At 33.7% G+C, this 21030-nt stretch overlaps 1 protein-coding gene across 1 annotated transcript in view; it reads right to left on the minus strand.

The window, feature by feature from the left end:
- Positions 1 to 21030, minus strand: part of DIAPH3 (diaphanous related formin 3) — a 419718-nt gene that overhangs the window by 369429 nt on the left and 29259 nt on the right. The window lies entirely within an intron of this gene.

The following is a 21030-nucleotide window of genomic DNA, read 5'->3' on the forward strand; positions in this document are numbered from 1 at the left end:
CTAAAACAAGAAGGGAACAGAACAAAATTCTAATTTGGGGGGTGAGGGGTGAGGGGTGAGGCTAGAGACAAATGGAGAAAAATTCAAACCTAACTCATAATTTTAAATGAAAATTCCTTAAATAATCCAGTAAAACAAGACAGTAACAAGTTAAAAAAGAAAACCTATAATCTATTGCTTATAAGAAACAAATCTGAAAAGCAAAGACAAATAGAATAAAAATGAAATTACAGAATAAAATTACTACAGAATGTTAAAAAAAAAAAAACTCAGCATAGAATAATTTAAATTGATAGAGGAATATTCAGTGCTCAAGGTCGAGCCATGACAATATTAGAAAAATGACAACACTATTACCAAAGTTAATTTTCAAATTTAATACAATACAAACTAAATTCTTTATGGAATTCAATAAAATAAAGACATTCGTTTTAAGAAATAAAAGATCCAGAACGTCAAGAAAAATAATTTTTTAAAAAGTAGAAAGTAGAAAGTCCTATGTATCACTTCTAAAGTTCAAATGATATGAAAATGCAGTAGTCATGAAAACTATTTGACATTGGTTAAAAAAAAAGAATAAATTAGCTGAACAAATTAAACTAAATAAGGGGGAATCAGAATGGAAGTCAATAACCCTATATTCAATAAAACCAAAAACATAAATAACTTGAAATTCCTTATTTAGTAAAAATGGCTGGGAAACTAGAAAGTAATCTGAAAATAGACTTAAATGAATATCATATGCCATATTCCATAATAAATTCAAAATGGATCTTAATATTAAAGATATTATTTGAAAAAATCAACAGAGAAGGTCATATGTCTTTTGCAGCTATAGGCAAGAAATATATCCTCACCCCAAAATAAGATAGAGGAAATTACAAAGAATAAAATAGGTAATTTTGATTATATAAAATTGAAAAGCTTCTGCACAAATAAAATTAATGCACCTAGATTACAAAGGTAAGCGGTTGTATGGAGGGGAGAAAAAACTAGCCAATCTCAAAACAGGGTTTGATATCCAAATATAGAGAAAACTAAAAGATATAAAACCAAAAGCCATTCCTCCAACAGAATAAATGGTCTGTGGAGCTTAAAAAGGTTCAAAAAATATACTTTCTGGGTAATTTCATTTTATTAATAATGCTGGCACTTGAATAAACAGATGGTCATTTGACTATTTCTCCCTTAGATCAAAGACAACAAGAGTGGGATGGGCTCATAGTTTATAAGCCTATTGGAAGAGAAGTATTGCTGACTGAAGGTTATAACCATGATTAGTTAATAATTAATGAGAGAATGAATATTAAAATAACCTGAACTTTGATTGTCATTTACTTCTAAGTTATCTTAAGTTTCTATTGAAAAGAATTTATCTCTGCCCAAACCTGAGTAGAGCACAAGGGATTCCTCGCATGGGTGAGTTCTGGATAGAAAAGGTTAGCCTTCTTTTAAAGGCTTAAATAAGGATAAAGAAAAAGATAGAAATCTAAATGTAACCAAAACTCTGGTTATTAATAATAATTTCTTTCAGCTCAAAGAATATCAACAGCTTTCAAAAGAATTGCAAACTAGTAATAACCATGTTAAAAAATGTTCCATATTACTACTAAAAGAAAGGAATATCAAAACAAATGAACTTTTATGGCCCACTATACAAATTGGCAAAGATGAAAAAGAGAGAAAACTGTCAACACTGGAGAAATTGTGGGAAAGTTGTCACACTAGTACACTGATGGTGACATTTAAAAAACAAATGAATTAACTAAAATGTTTGACCTCTTTGATTCTTTGACCCAAGAAGCCAATGATTTTTTTAAAGGTCCCCAAATAAATCAAAATACTTACAGCAATAATTTTTTTTATGGCAGCAAAAAATTAGAAACAAATAATGACTATAACAATATAAATGAGAAGAAGAATCACAAACCAAATTGTGTGGAATGGAGTAGAGATAAAGTGAAGAACTTCCAAGAATGTTTAAATTCTTTTTTGCATTTCAGTTTCTCTAAGTCTCTGTGACCTGCATAAGTATGTTGAGAGTATTAGCCAATATGTACTTAGATTTTAGATATATTTATTTAACCTAAAATGATGACATTTATCGCTGTTCAAGTTGTCAATGTTTAGACAACTAGTTGCCTGATGTATGGTTCCTCCGGGAACCAGAGAATCTGCTGTTTTGGGCACGAATAACATCCAATTAAGGGGGGAGGGGGAGGCACCTATCTCTCAATGTTCCCCTACCTCATGATGTAATCCTTTGTAACTAAAACCTATAAAAACTGTATATCTTCTCCTAGTTCTTTAGCCCTACTACCGTGAGCTTTCTCTCTTTCCCTCCTCACGGTGGAATTGCTCACCCTCATGAGAATTTATTAAATAAACAACTTTTCTGCTTTTTTATTTTGAGAGGTCTCTGAGTAGTCATTTTTGGATAGAATTTTCTATCCCTCACAAAATGAAAGTGAATATGACAGAATTATGAAAACAAGTAAACTTCAAAGAGGAAATTTGAAAAGACACCTGCCCTAATTCCTTTGTAGTAGTACAAGGTCCATCAAAGTAGAACATTTCATGCATTTTCAGACTTTTTCAATGAATTGACTGGTTCTGTTTTTTTTTTTCTTTTTCCTTTAAAAAATAATGATTTTTAAAATGAAAAGGCTTTCTTAAAAGGGACAGTAGAAAAAGAATACTACTGAAAGATTGTATGCCCTGTCATTATATTCATCACTTGCTCATCTTAAGACCAGAATAGGCTACCTTTCTTATGATGATCCTATGAATTCAAGACAATACCCTCCCAATGGTCTATACCCCTTACTTTGGGTGCCATGAAATAAATCAAAGTGAGATACCCTTGTCTAAAGAAGACATCTCCTGTGACACACTCCTCACAAAAGAAACTGGTGTAGTACTATACTCCCCTACATTACTTAATGCAATTACTCATACTTCAATCATATGCCAAATTAGGAAAGGATTTCCTTCCCATTTCCTAGTTCCAGGTACTTCCTCTCTACTGCATTTGCCCAGCTTTACCATTTTCTCCAAATAAGGACCAATGAGACTATTTCTCAAACAAAAATGTATCTTTCTAGCATTCTCATCAGTTTTCTTTTTGTCACTACCTAAGTGACTTCCCTTCATGTTATACATACACACAAAGAGAAAAGATCTAGAAAAAAATAGATTTTAATACACAGAATGTTGTTTTCCCTCCTGATTATTTTTCCTATTCTGTTAAAATTTAGTCTCTTAGACCCCATTCTTTCCTTTGATTGTCCTTAGCTTCTCCTGGGTCTCTAAGGAGACTGGGGGGGGGGGGAGGGGGAGAAATGTTACAACCCTAGAACAGCCTATTTCACTATTCCTACTTTCTTGTTAGTTATACTTATCTGCCTTTCTTACTTTTCTATCTGAAATAGTTGAATGTCAAATAGCCAATTTACTTTAGATTTCTTATGGCATTTTTTCTCTCCTAAAGATGTGTGTGTGTATATGTGTGTGTGAGAGAGAGAGACAGAGAGAGACAGAGACAGAGACAGAGACAGAGACAGAGACAGAAACTCTTCTCTACCAAAGCAGATCAAGGTTAAATTTGTTTGGGGAGCTACCTGGGGTATTTAGAAGTGACGCCCTGGGGTGGTCAGAGGTAGGGATTTAAACCCAAATCATACTCATAGATCATTAAAAATTATTTCAGTTAATAGCAAAGGTCTGTATCTTGATTGCCAGCAGAACTTGATTCAAGTAAATATGCCTCATAATCCAAATATTTGTGAGATTCTAGGCAAAACATTTAACCTCTCTGATTTGAGGCTCTATCATCTATAAGGAAGAGCTAGTAAAAGCACCTTTGTTATCGGGTTGTTCTAAGAATCAAATGATATTTATATAAAGTGCCTTGAAACCCCAAAAGTACTATATAAATGTAAGATAGAACTATTAGTAGTAATAGTAATTATCTAATAATTAAATTTAAAAACCACATGGGGGGGGTGAAGGTTTGAGTTTCTCTGATAACTATGGATTATAATATAATACACTGTATTATTATGTTTCATTATTTTGGATTGTGGTACAATTTTCTTCTGTTTCTTGTAATATGTAATTTAGGTTTGTTAATTCACTGTTTTCTTGGAAGACCAATAAGTTTCAAATTATCTCTGTGAAGCCTATCCACAGGTAGTTGCTTTCATTTGTGTGGAATTCATGCAATCTTGCAATGGCACCGCCTTTGTTTTGTCAAATTTTCTCTGAGATCTATTTTTCAATAACAAACTTGCCATTATTTCGTAGTCATATTAGGAGAGATTTTTTTTTTTTAGGAGATTTTTGATCAAGTGTTCTAAACAGCCCATTGTTTTATTTGTTTTATATGTTTCTTGAGACTTCTGATTTCTAATTTCTGTCCTTCCATACTTTCTCATTTCTCATTCAATATTACAAAATATTTCTTCACTGATTTAAAATCTTTTCTATTTTACTTGCTCAATTTTTTTTTTTTTTTTTTTGCTTAACTTTCCTCTGTCAAGCTTCTGGTCATGCAGAAGCTTATCCTTTTCTTCTGATAAAATAATATCTACAACAGAGGCTGCTGTCCAATCTATATTGGTTTCCTTGTTCTCCAGCTATATTCCATCCAATAATAGACACTTAAAAAAGAAAGGGATCTACTCTTTTGCCCTCTGGGTGATTTTAATTACACCACTTTATAAACAGCCTATTTTTACTGGTTACAAAATAGAAGAAACAGCCCAGGATAGTTGTTGATGCTAATGTGCTTATATTCCTCCTTTAGTAATCTTATCTCCTTTTCTGTCTTATTTTAATTCTAACCCACACTAATCCCAACCAGTGATTCCCAAGATTTCATGTCTATAAACTCATTCTGTAAGATGAAATCAACTATGAAATTCATACCTCTTCAGCATCCCTTACCCTTGGAATTTCTTCCTACACTAGGTTGAAAAGGATGTAGGGTAGATATCTGGAAACTCCTTCCAATCCCCTAAATGAGGAGGACTCCCAAGGAACTAATTCCAATTTCCTACCAGGATGGATTTCATGATCTTCAAAAATTCATCATTCTGTAAGATTAAATCAATCTATAGCTCACTTCTTATCCCCATCCTAGCTCAGGAATACATCCCAGCCTGAACTAGGTAACCCTCTCCCTTTTCAGTTTTGTTCTCCTCCATCAAACTGTGAGATCCTTAAAAGACAGGTACTGTATAATGCCTTTTTGTTTCTTCTGCCTTTAGCCAAGCACATAGTAGGAACTTAATAATTGACTCATCTGATCTAGATTACATCTCTAAAAATTAGCTATCCTGGTTCTTTGCTATTGAAGAGTTCTTAATTTCCTACTCCATAATGCATACACATACACATACACACACATACACACACATGCACACACACACACACACACACATACATACACACACACCCTATACGTGTTTACCCTGTTTTACATTTGTTTTAATTTTGTCTCAGCTTTTGTATCCTCCTTTTCTAGCAAAAAGCCTTAGATTAAATAAATATTAGTTCAGTTTATTTTTATTAGGACTTTGGTTATTTAATTCTTTGATGTGTTATTTTCTCTTGAAATGTTCCCTGTAAATGTTTCTTTCCTTTCCCCTCTTTTCTGTTGCTATTATTTGATTTTGTCAAAGTTGTTGTTTTGAAACAGTGCCAGAGTTTATCTTAATTTTGACCACTAACTATTGCTATAATTTGCCATCTCCATGCCTTCCTAATATTTCTGCCTAGGCCTGAAAAACCAATCTAACTTTTCTCTTATAACTGAATCCTTTAAAAATCTAATCCAAACAGTGATTGCTCTAAAAGAAACAATTCCTTAACTTTCTGTCCCCAAATTATGCATATACTATATTCTGTTGTACTACTCTGTAGTGTCCAGACTAGCTTTCTGGAGGATCTCTGGGTGAGCCTTGGTCTTAGGTGGAGTAGTGATGAAGGCAGGAGAGCCACCATGAGGATGGTCAAAGATGGAATGTGGGGCATAAAAAACAGCAGCTTCCAAGAGCTGTTTGAGAATAGGATCCTCCCCGAGTTCCTTCCGTAACCCATGGGGAAAAGAAGAGACCTAGTAAGACTTTTTTAGTCAAGGTAAATAAATGAGGCCAACACATCAAAGGGCCAGGTCAGGAGATTGATGAAAGACTTAAATGCCTGTTCTGACTATAGTCCTCTTTTCTGTTTGAAAGTTTGCCTCCATGACATCTCACAAGATCAACACCTACTATAGTATCTCACCCTATAACCATCCAGAGATGATACTGCTGTTTGCATTCCTTAGTGTTTGGACTCAGATAACAGCAAATTCACAAACTTACTGACTATGCTGTGGGGGGAAAATATCCATAAAAAGAAAAACAGGGAATTGTTCAGGACCATGCCTAGGTGAAGGGGCAGGTAAATTCTTCCAGAGCCTCCACAGCTGTGAATCATAATTATCTGAAGGAGTTGCAAAGCAGCCTTTACTGACACAGATGTTGTTTGTGGACTGGAAATGAAATAAACTGGAGGCAAAGGAAAGAGGAGAGAGGTCAGATAACGCAACTGTCTCTTAGTTTCCTTGTATCATCATCATCCTCTCACATGAAGAGATCCATTCTATAGGTCTGAGTTAGACCTCCAGCAGCCACTGGCAGATGGCTCCCATATCACAACACCACTCTAATATGTTTATTTTATTTTTATCTTATCTTCTGTCAGACTAGAAGCACTCTGAGAGCAGAGTTTTCTCTTAACTAAATTTTGTATCACCAACATCTTCACATAGTAATCAATAAATACTTGATAAATCGAATTCTCTGCTTGAAGATACCTACAAAAATAATTCAAATGCTTTCAAAATGAGGCTTTTGAACAAATACTTTTTGATAGAGTAACTCAAGAAATAACCTTGAAATGTGAAGTACTTTGCAGACCTCTAACAAAGCAACTTAAAAAGATGGGATTTAATATTAATGCTTCCCATGATATTCCTTTTTAATGTTTCTAGCAAACTATTATTCAAATTTATGGCTGCAGCAGAACACCTTTTTTGTGTTCCTTCTCTCAAGTCATTCTGGAAAAAAAAAAAAAAAGGTTATTCACAGTATTAAGCAATTTTATATGCCAAGAATATGTGTGATTGCTATCTTACACCAAAAAAAATAGGAAATTAACATCAGATTGGTGCATACAGAATAAACAAGAAAAAGTAATAATTTGTTCGTTCTGTATGACAAACAAATCCATATCCATTAAAAGGATTCCTAGGTATTTACTCCTGATAATGAGAAATCAACCCTGACTTTGGTCCGTCTGTCTCTCTCTGTCTCTGTCTGTCTCTCTCTCTCTCTCTCTCTCTCTCTCTCTCTCTCACACACACACACACACACACACACACACACACACACACACACACACACACACACACACAGCTGAGCTCTAATATAGTCTTACTAATCCTCAGAGTATGTATGTTTGTATATTTACCACAGCACTCACTATAAAGAAAAAAAGAAAACAGTTTTTGACTCTGGGTCAGAATTTTCTTTTCATCTGTATTTCTTGCTAGTGGTACCCTTGCTAAATAAATCTAACTTCTCAGACTTAGCATCTTTTCTATCTGCTTGACTCCTTCCTATTGATTTAAGACCTCTAGTGCTACCTGATCTGTTCTTTCTGCCAACTGATTTCACTTCCTGTTTCGCCATGTCCTTCCACGCTGGACATAGTCCATTTCATGCTGAACCTGATCTGCTCCTGCCCAAATATAAGAATGGACTGAAATATTAATTTTTAATGATTCTAGAGATAAAAGTATTAATTTAGTGACATCAGATAAACTTCAAAGTTCCAAACAGAAGAATCAGTCTATATATAAAACAGCCTGACTACATACCATGAAATGTTTCTCATATTTAATATCAGCTTATATAATGGAACCCTCAAAATTCTCTAAATCCCTAATTTTATCCACTTAAGTTTTGCAACATTAGTTGGGGGCCATGAATTAACTAAACCTAAAAACTATATTAAATTTGATCAAATATCCAAAAAACAAAAACAAAAACAAACAAAACAAACAAACAAACAAAAACCAACCCTTTGAGATCCTATTCAATTAGACACTACAGAAAAATTTAGCAGATAATCATGCCCTTGAGTTTAAGAATTTATCTTCTAAAATTTAGTGGATAATCATGTCCTTAAATATAAGAGTTTATCAAGAATCGGATTAAGTCACTATAACATTGTAAATCTAATTACAAATACTGAACCATAATGTGAAAGAAAGGTAAGCCATAATGTCCAAAAATGTCACCCTAAAATTTTAATGTTGATCAAACAAAAAAAATTGCTAATTATTTCTAGATGACAAAATGACTATTCACCATTTAAATAACAGATATTTTATTAGTATTTCACATACATTTTCTTATTTAATATAAGCCTTTAAGGGCAAGAGTCATGATCATTCACCTATTCAACAAATAAATAACAATTTGTAGTTATTAGAAAACCATAATTTGAAAATGTGGACTTAGAAAATGTTTTAAATTAGCAACTACATGTTCTTAAGAGTTGATAAAATAGCTAATTTTGGACAACTTTTAAGCCATGCTAATCAAATCAAATGCATGCTTATATGATCAAACTAAAATTGACTAACAACTATTAAGTTAAAAATATGAACATGCATATTATGAACTCATTTCTTTTTTCCAATCCAAAGCAATAATATAAACTCTTCAAAAAGAAATAATTCAATAACTTGTTTACTATTTTAAAAATATTATGCTTGCACATGCATTTTTTTAAATACTTGAGTTAGAGCAACACAGTAGAATCGTTAGTTGAGATCTAGAACACAGGAAATATTAAGAATAACCTTACCACATCATCAGTCAGTGTCCTAATATTTAAATGCTGTAAATACAAAAAAAAAGATCAATCTTTCAGTAATTTACAATTATTTCTCTCTTCCCCATATTTTTTAAGATGCTAAAGTATTTTGGGGGGAAAAAAGAGAACTTCTATGAAGTTGAATATGGAATTATTTTACCAGTATCTTGACTATTCAACAAAAAAACAGACACTGGCAAATTAAATATATATTCCCCTCAATGAGTTTTTAAAAAGGGAGGGGAGGAGGGAAGGTTATAAGATTCACACATGAAAACAAAGTATTTTGCTGGCTTAATTAGCTAAACCATCCTATGCAAAAAGCAAAGAAAAAATAATGTTTGTACCTATAATACTTCTAGTTGATTTATTACCACTGTTGATAGTGGACACTTTTAAATTTCATTTCTAGACCCAAAGAATCTCTTTGGCAAAGCAATTCAAAGAAAGCATCACAAGACCAATTAAAAAAAAGGAATAAATTGGTTTCCAGTTTAAAAAAAAAAATACAGAGCAAAAGAAATAAGTAGTTCCAGAAAATGAATATAGATTGTTTTTAAATAATTCTAAATAGTCAAACACATTCTTTTATTCAAGTAGAAAAAACAATTCACAGTATCTTGTCCCTCTCTTAAAGTACTGTTAACCTCTTGAAAGCAAAATAGTTTCAAACCAATAAAGAATTATTTTCTTCTATACAAAATCTTAAGTGAATTCTACTGAAAATAGCAAAAGTTCATAACATGTTCTCAAACCACTAAAGCTGCCTTTTTGCCTGTACCTTTATGTCATCTAACTCTTAGCTTCTTCAACTATGGTTCAGGACTCCATATGGGATCTTGCAACTAAATGTCAGGGTCACAAAATTATGATTTTATTATCAATAAGTATTTGGTTTGTATTCCTATTTTATGTACAAATATACTCAGAGTGACCTAAAAATTTCTCAGGTGAAAAGGAGTCACAAGTGAAAATAGTTTAAAAAGAACTACTCTAACTTACTTAAAATAATTTTTTATTATTATTATTATTACTTCATTCATTCATTTATTTATTTTTGCTGAGACAATTGGGGTTAAGTAACTTTGCCCAGGTCACACAGTTAGGAAGTGTTAAGTGTCTCAGATCACATTTGAATTCAGTTCCTACTGACTTCAGGGCTGGTACTCTATCCACTGCACTACCTTAGTTGTCCCATTAAAATAATTTTACATTGTAAAATGGAATTAGCTTCCCAAATACTTCTCTGTTCTTCACAGCCATCCTTTAAAATTCAAGCATTTTTTTAAAAAATAATAATTGTAATAATAAAATCACCTTTGTCTCTAAAAAATAGAAGCAAAAAAAATTTTCTTAAACCTATAATTTATTTTAATATTCTCTCATATTATCCCAGCCCTCACATCTCCACTAAGAAAATGTTATCAATAACACCTGCAAAGTCATGCAAAATATATTTCTATGTTAGCCATATCACCCCCCCAATTTCCATATTAGCTATATTGCCCCAGTGCACCCCAAATGAAGACAGGAAAATTTGTATTAAGAGTTAATCAGTTCTCTCTGGAAATGAGTAGTATTTTTTATTATTGATTTTTGGTTTCTCCACCTATGGAAATGATTAAAGTGGGAAGGACAGAATAAAAATGATTAACCAAGGATGTGAACCTAAAGTAACAGTAAGAAAATATCTAGCTAACTTCAAAAGGTTCAAATCATGTATTCGGAAAAAAAAAAAAAAAACCTAAATCTCAGGATACGGAAAAAAAACCCACACATATATATGATTACTGAATAAGTGACAATGTGAAATTGTGTTAAAGAGAAATACCAACAGACTAGAGATAGATGTTGTCCATATTCATCATTATTAAATTAATGAAGCTCCTGGTAAAATTATAAAGGTAATTATAATAGGAGTCTGCAAACTAAAAAAAGTATGTCTCCTTAAGAGAAAGTATTAATTCATATAAGACTAATCTTAGACTTTCTTTTCCGCCGTCTTTACTAGATGAAAAGAAATGCTTTTGATATAATATAGCTAGGCTTCAGAAAGGCAAATGCCCAACTCTAAGTATTTTCAAAGGTGGAGCTGGAGACAAACTAGATCAAAGAGTAATTTCAAACTCAAATAGAAAAGGATTCCTGCAGGGAACACATAGACTTAGAAAACCACAAATTAACATTATCTATTGTTACATTATATATATTTTTGTATTTTGTTAAACATTTCCTAACTATATTTTAATCTGGTTGGGATGAACTGTAGATTTATACAGGTTGTTAAATCTGACACTTCTGGGCTAGATAAAAGTAGATTGAAATGAAATTTTAACTATTAGAATTACCAGATGCAGAGACAAATGATAAAGTGCTCAGTGCTCAGTATTACATGAAGAGAAGTCTCTGGAGGCCTGCTGGAACACTGTATCAATAACCTTGCTTTATTCACTATTTTGTATCAAAAAACTGAATAAAGGCATAGATGGCATATATAATAAATTTTCAAAAAATAAAGCTGGAAAGGACAGAGAACATGATCGTTGATGGAATTATAATCCAAATACAACTCAACCAAGAAAAAGCATTCCATGAAGCAGGCACAAAATTGGGGGAGACAAATAAATAATTAATGAAAGTTTACATTTAGGCAACAGGCCTAGTGCTTAAAGTAATTTGAAATAAAGCTAAACAGATATGTTAGTGCTAAACAATAGTAAAACTTTGAATAGCAAACTAAAGTTAGCTGGACTTTGTTCCCTAGGCAACAACCAACTGAATTATGATAACAACCTAGAAAAGAAGGAGTAAGGGCCTATACAAGTCAAGTGGAAATTACAACTTGGTGTCTTCAGTTCCCCTTCCATTTTGGGTAATGTGGTAGAAATGATGATAGAGATTATCAACCACCAAGGAGAAGATATCCCTTGTGTACCAAGTGTCCACTGCTTCATTCTCCCTTCCAATTCTCTAACAGAAGAAGCTGTCTGGCTCTATTTACTAAATAAGGGTCAGACTCCCTTGGTTGTAGCACTTTCAAATATAGTTAAGTAGGGAAATTTTCAGCAGGGAAAAGTAGTGCATTACTTCTAAAGGGATGAAGCTGAAAATAAATATATGGTTACATATGAATGTATGATCTGCACCAGCAGGGGAGGCTTCTGACCCTTTGGCTCCCATTGCTTCATCACTAGCTAACTGAGAAGAGAGTGGCTGGCCTAGTGATTCTGTTCCTACTTTTCTTCCTCTCCTTCAGGTGGCCCAAGAGAACTCTGGACCTCTCTGTTGGACTTGCGTGCAGATCTGAATCAGAGATTGAAGTCAATGAAATGATAAGAGGGCTTTGCTCTTTCACTCTCTTTCCTGTACTTTACATTATAAAGTTTACCTTAAGTCTAAACATACCCTACTGGATTTTAAATTGGCATTACAATAAATAATTTAAATAATATTTAGAGAAATAAACTATGCTTTATATGTTTATGACAATTACTCTGGTTTAATTACATTAAATTTATTATTAAACTTAAATGTTGTTTAGCCAGCTAACAATTATGGTGATGGCTTCAGGAATTCAACTTATATAAACTTGTGAGGGAAAAAGTGAAAAACTTACAGATTAAGCACATATTTATCAGAGACTGTTAGCTAAATTAATTGAAGCCTTAAAGTCTCAGTTTCGGATTCTCCGGAGTCACGTGATTTTAGATAAGGCCTGGACTCCATTCCATTGTCCAAAAAAGGGATTAAAAAAGAAGCTGTACATTACCTTATCTACTGTATTCCACTGACCAAATAGGGGAATACAGACTTATGTGACCAATCACAACATATGGAAGTTGGGATTTTGGGGGTTCTTTGTCTGAAATATATAAATATTGTGAACATTTTCAAGGGAGTGGCTCTGTCCTGCTATGAATTTGGTTCACAGACCATGATAGGGTCTGCTTCTCGATATTCTAATAAATAATTCTGCTTTCTATGAGTGATCTCTGTAGTAGTCAATTTGGGTAGGACTTTTTGTCCCAAAAAGATTGAATTGAAATTCCTACAGAATATCAGAAATTTATTTTGATAGTACCTATTAAAAAGCAAAACTGCATCTCTTTTGTAGTTTCAGTTTAGCTAGCACACAAAAACAGACCAAAATATCCCAAGAATCTTTATACCTCAAAAGATTAAGGAAAAAGCAAATTCAATTGGAAGTTACAGGCTGTTCACATTTCTAGGGAAGCTCAACTGATAGAATATGTGGGAAGAAGGAAAAATCAAAAATGACTTCCAGTGTTCGATAAAAATTAATATTAAACACCTACTAAAATAAATAAGCACAAGAGATTGTGCAAGGAACTAAGGATATAAAAACAAAAACAAAACTCTTAGTCCCTGCCCTCAAGGAACTTATATCCTGTTAAGGGAGAAAGGAAATGTACAAAGATAAATAATTACAAACCATATGTAAAAATTCTACAAAGTAATTTCAAAAAGGAAGAAGAATGAACAATTGTGGAGGGGGGAGGAGGAGACAGAATGTCCAAAAAAGACATCAAATTAAAAGTGACATCTCGTATTCTGATGGAAGTGGATCTCTTCGATAAAGAGAGCCTTAATTGATCAAAGATGGACAGAAGCAGCTACACCCAGAGAAAGAACACTGAGAAATGAATATAAACTGCTTGCATTTTTGTTTTTCTTCCCGGGTTATTTATACCTTCTGAATTCAATTCTCCCTGTGCAACAAGAAAACTGTTCGGTTCTGCACACATATATTGTATCTAGGATATACTACAACCCATTCAACATGTAAAGGACTGTTTGCCATCTGGGGGAGGGGGTGAAGGGAGGGAGGGGAAAAATCGGAACAGAAGTGAAAGCAAGGGATAATGCTGTAAAAAAATTACCCTGGCATGGGTAATTAATTCAATAAGTTATTTTTTTTTTACTTTCAATTTTATTAATTTCTCCTTTTATTTTTAGAATTTCAAGTTTAGTGTTTGACTGGGGGTTTTTAATTTGTTCCTTTTCTAGCATTTTTAGTTGCAAGCCTAATTCATTGACCTTCTCTTTCTCTATTTTATGCAAGTAAGCCTCTAGAGATATAAAATCTCCCCTTATTAGTGCTTTCGCTGCATCCCACACATTTTGGTATAACGTCTTATTATTGTCTTTTTCTTGGGTGAAGTTAATTATTAATTATGTCTGTGATTTGCTGTTTCACCCAATCATTCTTTACTATGAGATTATTTAGTTTCCAATTTTTTTTTGGTCTCTTTTCCCCTGGCTTTTTATTGAGTGTAATTTCCATTGCATCATGATCTGAAAAGGATGCATTTACCATTTCTGCCTTACTGCATTTGAATTTGAGATTTTTAATGTCCTGATATATGGTCAATTTTTGTATAGGATCCATGCACTGCTGAGAAGAAAGTGTACTCTTTTCTGTCTCCATTTACTTTTCTCCAGAGATCTATCATATCTAATTTTTCTAGTATTCTATTTACCTCTTTGACTTCTTTCTTATTTATTTTGTGGTTTGATTTATCTAATTCTGAGAGTGCAAGGTTGAGATCTCCCAGTATTATAGTTTTGCTGTCTAGTTCTTCTTGCAACTCTCTTAATATCTCTTTTAAGAATTTAGATGCTACTATGTTTAATATTGATATTGTTTCATTATCTGTACTACCCTTTAACAAGATATAGTGCCCTTCCTTATCTCTTTTAGATCAATTTTTGCTTTTGTTTAATCTGAGATGAGGATGGCTACCCCTGCTTTTTTGACTTCACCTGAAGCATAGTAGATTCTGCTCCAAATTTTTACCTTTACTCTTTATGTATCGCCCTGCTTCAGGTCTGTTTCCTGTAAACAACATATTGTAGGATTCTGGCTTTTAATCCAGTCTGCTAACCGCTTTCTCTTTATGGAGGAGTTTACCTCATTCACATTTATGGTTAAAATTACCAACTCTGTATTACTTGCCATCTTGTTAACCCCTGCTTATGCTTTTCTCCTTTCCTTCCTCCTTAACCTTCTCCCCAGTATTAAACTTGTGAGCACCACTTGCTTCTTACAACTCTCCTTTTTAGTATCCCTCTCCCCACCTTAGAGTTCCTCCCTCTATCTTACTCCTTTTCCTCACAATTTCTGAATTCCCTTCTATTTAGCTTACTCCTTCCCTTTTCACTTTTCCTCTCCCACTTTTCAACGAGGTGGGAGAAGTTTCACCATAATCAAATACGTCTAATATTTTTCTCTTTAAGCCAATTCTGATGGCAGTAAAGCCACCCACTATGTTCATCCCCCTCCAGTCTTTCTCTCAGATATAATAGGTTTCCTTTGCCTCTTTGTGAAATATAGTACCCCTACTTTACCCTTTTTCTAGTACAATTTCCTTTCCACCTCTAGTTTCTAGAACAGATTATACATGTGTTCTTTATATATCTTTTTATCAGAACTATAGTTCCCAAGATTTCTTTTTGCTTTTTTAGGTATCTCCTGAGTTCTATATTTGGAGATCAAACTTTTTGTTTAGTTCTGGTTTTTTTCATCAGAAATAGATGAAATTCATTTATTCCGTTGAATGTCCATCTTCTTCCCTGGGAAAAAATGCTCATTTTGGCTGGGTAACTTATTTTTGGCTGCATATCAAGTTCTTTAGCTTTTCGGAATATCACTTCCCAGACCCTTCAATCCTTTAATGTGTACACTGCTAGATCTTGGGTAATCTTTATCGTGGCTCCTCTATATTTGAAATGATTTTTTCTAGCAGCTTGTAATATCTTTTCTTTGGTTTCATAGTTCTGGAATTTAGCCACTATATTTATTGGTGTTTTGATTTTAGGATCCCTTTCAGTAGGTGATCGATGAATTCTTTCAATGTCTATTTTCCCCTAGAGGGTAAAATATAGTTTCTGTAACTTCTGGGCAGTTCTCTTTGATAATTTCCTGGAAAATAGTGTCCAGGCTCTTTTTTTCTTCATATTTTTCAGGGAGTCCAATAATTCTCTGATTATCTATCCTAGATCTATTTTCCAGGTCTGTTGTTTTCCCAAAGAAATTTGACATTTTTTTCCATTGTTTCATTTTTTTGGTTTTGCTTGACTGATTCTTGGTGTCTCCTGGAGTCATTCAATTCCATTTGCTCAATTCTGATTCAAGGAATTATTTTCTTCACTCACTTTTTTTATATCTTTTTCTAATTGTCTAATTGAGTTTTTAAGTGAGTTGTTTTGTTCTTTGGAATTTTTTTCCATTTTGCCAAATTTATTTTTTAGAGAGCTATTTTCTTTTTCCAATTCACTAATTCTGTTTTTCAAGAATTTGATTTCTTTATCCACTCTCATCTTTAAATGAGTGGCATGACTTATCCAGACTGTCTTGCCAAGCTTCCTTTTCCTTTTCCCATTTTTCTTCTAGCCCTCTTGTGAGAGCCTTTTTAATTTCTTCTATGAGAGTCTTGAATGTTGAGGACCAGATCATATCCCCTTTTGGGGATTCATCTGGACAGTCTGTTTTTAGTCTCCTCAGGTTTAAAGTCTGCTCTCTATCCATATAGAAGCTATCAATAGTTAGAGTCTGTTTTAATTTTTGGCTCATTTTGTCAGAGAAGAATCAAAGAAGACAAACTAGCAAAAACCCAAATCCAGTCTTTTTTTTTTTTTTTTTTTGGGGGGGGGAAGGGGGATGGTATTACCCGAGCTTCTTCCACAGACTGCGGGGGGCAGCAGTGAGGCACTAGCAGGACAGCAATGACTGCACTACATCTGCACTCTGAGACTCAGACTCTGAGAGTGTGCTTAGACACTCCAGGTGGGTGTGGGCAGGTCCCAAGAGACCCTAGCTTTTCAGGGTTATAGTTTTTATCTCCTGTGTTTACAGCTTATCTGCTGGTCTATTGGCTTGCTGTCAAGGCAAAGTATCCACACGAAGTTCTTTCCCCAGAAACAGCTGAGATTACACCCCACTCCCCCTCTAGTCTGCTCAGTGTGAGCTGCCTACCGTATTCTCACTTTCAGCCCTCAGCCTGCACCTGATCTGGCCGTCCATGGCCAAGAGCAAAAACAGACCTTTTCTGGTGAATTTCAAGGATGTCTTCTGTTGGTAATTATTGGGGGGGGGGGGGAGGAGGGAGGAGAATGGAGGGGATTTCCAGTCAAGCACTAATTCCGAGGCCTTGCCATGAAATAAGAATTGAGGAAAGATGAAGATTAAGTAGATGTGTGTGTCCTCTCTGCCATCTTGGCCAGAAGTCTCAAGTTTTTTTTTAAGGGGTAAAAAAGAATGTGTAAAAGGATGGTGATATAAATTACAATTATAAAGACAGAAGCCTGATTGTGGAAGACCCTAAATGTTAAACTAAAATTTTGTATTTTATTCTATCTAGTACCAATAGGTAGCTACCAAAGGTATTTCAGAAGGGATGAGGAGACAATCAGATTTGTATTTGGGAAATATCAATTTCAGCAACTGTGTAGAGAATGACTTAGAGAAAGGAGAGGTTGAAAGCAGTAAGACCAATTATAAGGATATTACAGTGGTACAAGGAAAGGAACACTGCCAAAATTACTTAAGAGAATAGTAGTACTTTCAATAGGAACAGGAAAGTTAGGGAAAGAATAGGCTTGAAAAGAGAAGATAATGAATATGGGTTTAAATGTCTCCAGTTTAAGGGGAAAGTAGGAAATCCTGGTAGAGCTGATGTAAAGGACAGAAGCTGTTACTAATTCCATTGTCTGTGGATAGGACAATCATTTATTTATGCCTGGAGTTGTACTTTCCTACTTAAGTTTGGTTTCCCTAAAATTAGCTTGTACCATATCTAATGTAAGGGTTACATCAGTTTCCCAAGCAGTAGATCTTGGAGCAGAAGAAAGTGAGACTCAAATCCAGCTATGATAAACTGCATTGCCATTTTGGGGGCTGGCAAAAATGGGCCATGAACATCTTTACCCTTAATTTTCTTTTAGTACTTTGCAATTTTAAAATAAGAAACTGATCAGAATTAGCTTGGATTGCTAGGTGAACCAGGAAATATTAAATGCAGATAGCATACAAACCCAGAGATCAAGAATGGTACTAGGTATGTTATATGTAAAACATTGTTTTACTAGACTTTGGAGGAGATAATGACAGGATTAGTTTATTTACCATATTCTAAATAACTATAACTTTGAGTGAAGATTCGAATAGATGTGACTATTTTATAGAATACATTATTTGTACCAAAAGAACTAGGAATGGTAGCATTCTCAAGACCACCAGCCCTATTTCTAATCCCTCAGACCTTGTTGGGACCAACCCCAGAATTAACACTGAGGTAAAAGGGGAAGGAACGAAAGATTGGTAATGGTAAAACCATTGAAAGAATGGTTATAAAAATAATGGAACATATCGTGAAGAACAGTAGAAAAATACCAAAATAAAGAGTGAGTAGTGAACCCAGCACCAAGTGCTACAGAAAGATTAGAAAGAATGAGAAATAAGAAAATGCCATAAGAATTTACAATAAGGTTATTAATGATTTTTAAGAACAGTTTCAGTAAAGTGGTAAAGCTAAAAACCAGACGGCCAGAAAAAGCAGAGAACACAGCCAATTTATTCATAAAATCTGTCAGTGACAAAGAGAATGATAGATAAGGGCATTAAAACTTCTGAATATTCTTCCATAAAATCTCTCTGGCATCCATATTGTCTTTTTGATTCCACTGCAACTAGCCTAGCCTAGATGATGGACCTATTTCTTCATACAAACTAATGCAATAGTCTGTATTATGATATGAATCATATTGCTACCAAATTATTTACTATGATATATAATTGCTTTAAAAAAAAAAAGCTTCAATTTTTACCTCTAAACTCTTGAATTTGGCATTAAAGAAGGCCCCCTACAATCCAATTCCAACCTGTTCTCACCTCTAATTACTCTTTTCTAATTACTATAATTACTCTAATTACACAATCTAGCATAGTCACCATTTCTTTTCCCAACCCCTTGCTTTTATTTATTATTCCATATGCCTGTAATGTTTTTACAATATAGCCATCTTTTCTATGTACCATCTTCCACTATCACAACATATTTATTCTTTAATATTCGTCTTAATTACAGCCATCTTCATGTAGCTATCCCTCATCTCCCAGTTGGACGAATTCTTCCTTGTCAGGGTGCTGAATGTATGACTTACATATATTTAGATACTGTATATATTATAATTTTGTAAATATAGTATCTTCCTACTAAATTTTAAGATCTTTTGTAGTATAGAGTCTTCAAACTATATGCTTAATGCTTACTTAATATTAAATAGGTGAAGATAAGCTAATGTCAATAATCTAACATCATTGGTTGGATAGGCAATATTCCTAGAAGCCTGAGGTTTTTTTCTTTGATTCTACTCCAAACAATGTCAAATCTGGTTTGGTTTTGTAAGAAACATAAAATGGGTGTTACAAAGAAAAGTATGAAAAAATCAATCCCCTTCTCTGGCTCTCTGTCATATAAAAGTGGCAAGTAAGATCCAAAGGGATTAGGCAGCTAGTCCACAGTAGAAAATGTAATGCTCAGCAAAGTAGGGACAAGGCCAAACTCTTCATTCACACCACGATGCTTCAGACAACATAAAAGTCTAACAGACTTCTAAACTATAGTAAGATTCCTATTGGTACAAATAATGAAACCTATGAAGTAGTCACATTGATTCTTCACTTGAAGTTATAATTATTTGAAATATGGTAAATAAGCTAATCCTGTTATCTCTTCCCAAGTGTAGCAAAACAGTGTTCTGTGTACAACAAACTTTTTAATAAGTGTCTTGTACTGAAATTGTTCAAATTTTCAAGATTTTTACCACCAAGTAGAAAAAGCAGGATCTATATGTAAAAAACCATTAAGATCTTAAGTGACAAATGAAACACCCTAAGAATGAGATCTGAACACTGAAGGAAAAAAGAATGAAAATAAACAATACTTTCATCACACCTTTCACAGACCTAGGCCAGGAACTAGATAAACCATTTGTTTATCACACAGCTAGTAAGTGTCTGAGGCAGAATTTAAGTTAGGTTTTCCTCTCTTTAGGTCTAGCACCCTATGCAGGATGCCACTTAGCTGCCTTTATATTTATGCTATATATATTTATACATGTAATTGTAAGCTCCTTTGGAGTAAGTATTTTTTCTTTGCATTTAAATCTCCAGTTTCATACATTCAGCACATGAAGATGGTTGTAATTAAGACGAATATTAAAGAATAAGTATGTTGTGATAGTGGAAGGTGGTACATAGAAAAGATGGATATATTGTAAAAACATTACAGGAAAGCATTTACCCTTAAGGCCCTTGCATGAAAAAAGGTACAGTGGCAAAATATGACATATTTGGAGAACAAAGAACTACTTTGGCTTAAGATAATTCCAATTAGGGAGTGATGGGAGATAAGTTTTGAGAAAGAGGCTGGAACCATATTTAGGATGGCCTAGAAAGTCAGGTAGGGAATTTGTAATCCTGCAGGTGGCAGAAGGATCTTCAAAAGCCAAAGAGGTGACATGCTTAAATAACTGCCATAACAAGGCATCCAAATCTCTAGCTGCAGGGTATAAAATGGATTACAGGTTTGAACATTTATTCAAATGCTTTGTTCATTTTCAAGAGTTTCAATAATTTATCTTACAAGCATAGTACCTAAAGACAGTTCATTATCTCAAACTACATTATGACAGTGTCTTATTTTACAAAATGACAGAATGACAGTTTGCTGACTTATCCAGCAAATGTCACTTTGCTTTTAATTATAATTTGTGATTCATATACATATTGAGGTGTCACTCAATTAAAAAAATTCACACACCACTGTACTCCTTTCCCCTTAAGATAGCTAGAAAAATATACTTTATAAGCCTAAGGGCAGCATGCCTTATCCATACCTGTGTTTATTTTACTATTAGTTATCAAGAATCATAGAAAACAAACATCATTCACAGCCATTTCCAGACACCAACCAAATTGCAAAGATCAAATACTTAAAGGGTCCAAAGAATATTTCACAATTTACCATCAAAGTCCCCAAACAACCTGTTATTATATTATCAATGACAATATAAAAT

Source organism: Antechinus flavipes, chromosome 3, assembly GCF_016432865.1.
Source record: "Antechinus flavipes isolate AdamAnt ecotype Samford, QLD, Australia chromosome 3, AdamAnt_v2, whole genome shotgun sequence".
NCBI lineage: Eukaryota > Metazoa > Chordata > Mammalia > Dasyuromorphia > Dasyuridae > Antechinus > Antechinus flavipes.